This window comes from Hipposideros armiger, unplaced genomic scaffold (assembly GCF_001890085.2).
Source record: "Hipposideros armiger isolate ML-2016 unplaced genomic scaffold, ASM189008v1 scaffold_151, whole genome shotgun sequence".
NCBI lineage: Eukaryota > Metazoa > Chordata > Mammalia > Chiroptera > Hipposideridae > Hipposideros > Hipposideros armiger.
In genome coordinates this window covers 1927931-1930478 of record NW_017731501.1, presented here as the reverse complement: position 1 = coordinate 1930478, position 2548 = coordinate 1927931, and positions in this window count along the sequence as shown.

Here is a 2548-nt window from a genome sequence, read left to right as displayed (position 1 = left end):
CTCCCATTATTCTTAATATTTATATATGTGATAAATCTCCTATAGTACACAATTTCCATCACTGCTGCCAAATCCTCTCCCATCACTGCAGATAGTTTCCTCTCTCTTCTTGGGCTCTGACACCCTATACCAGCGTCCCCTCACCCTTGGGGACCCCTTTCTCAACCTGACTTCTGACGATGGGCCCCCCACACTTCCCTTATTGCCCTCCTCACCCTGCTTGGTCTCCACCACCAAAGCTCTCTATTGGAGCTTTGACACCCCACTCTAGGCTACTGTGGGCCCCCTTTCTCCTCTGCATAGGTGCATCTACTTAATGACTTTAGGACTTATTCAGAACAGAAGGAAAAGAGAAGGGGAAGAGGAAGATCTCTGATTGTACTTTATATTTTAAAAAATTCCCTGTTCCTTCTGACTCCAATGGAAATGTACTACCCAATTCAAGATATAAAGAAACAGCCCTTCTTAACTGATAGATGCAATCGGAGCCTCTAAAGCTATCTTTTGAGACTCTGTACTTTTCATTTATCCCTGTTACTCCTGATACACAAAATAATTTGTTAAATGAAGGGCAGGGAGAAAATTTGAATTCCCATGTGCCAATAACAGCAGACGGGAGGAAATGTTCAGCCTAAATGTCATTAAAGAAAGAATCATGAGGCAAATACACCCCAGCCTTTAGGACAGTAGATCTGATATATAAATTTGAGAAGTCACAAAAGAGGATTCATTGCTTGTAATCTTTGCAGTTTGACTAGATTAAAAAAAAAAATAGAAGCTTCTTTGCAGGTTTTCAAGGGTTCCCAGGGCCGTTCTAAAGGGATTTTTCCATCTCCGATTCTGCAAGTCACAGACATCCAGCACTGCTTTCTTTGCTGTAAGGCTGCACCAGCTGGAATGTGCTTCCTGGGCTCTCTTTGACCTCAGTAGACCGCTCTATTATCTCACAGGCACAGTCTGGGCAGTGGAAGACATACTTGCACATGTGACAGTAATTAGAGATCCCTCTTAAGTGCTACCAATGCAGATCTGTCATCCCCATCAAGGGCTTGCAAGCAACACCTCCTTCCCCACATCCCTATCCCCAGGCACTCCTTTTCAATGCTGAATTCAGCCACACAGCTCCCCACTATGACCAGGTCAGTGTCTACAATACAGGGCCTTTTAAAATTAAGTTTGGTCAAGTTCAGGCATCAATAGATACCAATATAGGAACCTAAAAAGAAACCAAGCAGAGGAAGCTTCAAAGACTTCCTGGAAGACAGAAGCAACTAGAGGTTACAGAGGGCAGTGGGATGACTTGTAATGGCCCCATGGAAGCCGTCAAGAATTCTCAAATTGCCAGGAATGTCATTGAGTACAGTACCATGCTGTCTTGAATGGGGACAGAACTGAGCATAGTGAGTATAACAGTTCTTCAGTGTTCAGAACAGAAGTGTGTGTGTGTACGGACTGTTATGTCAAACTCAATATGTCCAAACCACACTCATAGATTTTCTTCACAAAAATACATGAATGCTGAGCTTTTCTTTTGGCAACGACAGTCATGCAAGCGTTACATCCTTATAGTCTTCCTGCTCTCTTACTTCTCCTTCGCTGCCGAGGCCTCTAGGTAACCAAGTCCAGGAGATTCTTTTACTATATCTCCACCACCCACCCCTTAATTTTCTACTGCTTGGCTCTCAGTTCAGACACTAATTATCTCACGCTTGTCTGCTCTAATTTAGCCTCCTTTTTTAATAAAATATTTTTTTTTGTTTAATTCGTAAACATGTATGTATGCCTATTTACTAGAGAAATTCTATACATTGAGAATATAACCCATGGATCATTATGGGTTAATTCTTTAAGAGATCACAACCAATAATTAGCATAAAACTCTTCTCTCTATTATATTGTAAAGCATCATGTACAGCTGTATTCTATTGTTGCAATAACAAGTTTATACAAAATTTAAGAAAATTATAAGACATATGAAGGCCAAGTTTCCCCACTCACCAGTGCTTCTCAGCCAGCTTGCCTAGGTGAACTGAACTATAAGAGAAGGTGAGGGGTGAGGGAGATGTCCAGTGGTCACTGTTTTCTCACGTGATCTTGACTTACATATTCATGCATATGTTTACAGTTAAAGGCTGCTGTTGTCCATCATAGCCAAAGGACCTTAGTCTTGCTTGGAATCTGGCAATATTTATTACAAATGATGTAAAGATTGTAAGTTCTGATTACAAGCATCTTCCCTTGTAAAATCTGTTTCAGCTGTACGAAAGTAGCCGATTTGGGAGTGCATGGAGAGACTGGACTGAATGGAGGGAATGGGGCTATCCTAAACACACAAGGAAAAATAGAAGCTTCTTCCTCTTCACATAATGCTTAACGTTTCTACTGTCAAGGAATATTTAAGAGTCAGAATAAGATTTGGTGATGGAATTAAATGGATGACACAGAATAGACATAAGGTTGTTTGGTTTTGTTTTGATTATTTTCATTTGGAAAAATAAGACTGAATCATCATAACAGTAGAAACAGATTTGTTTGGAAATCAATCAAC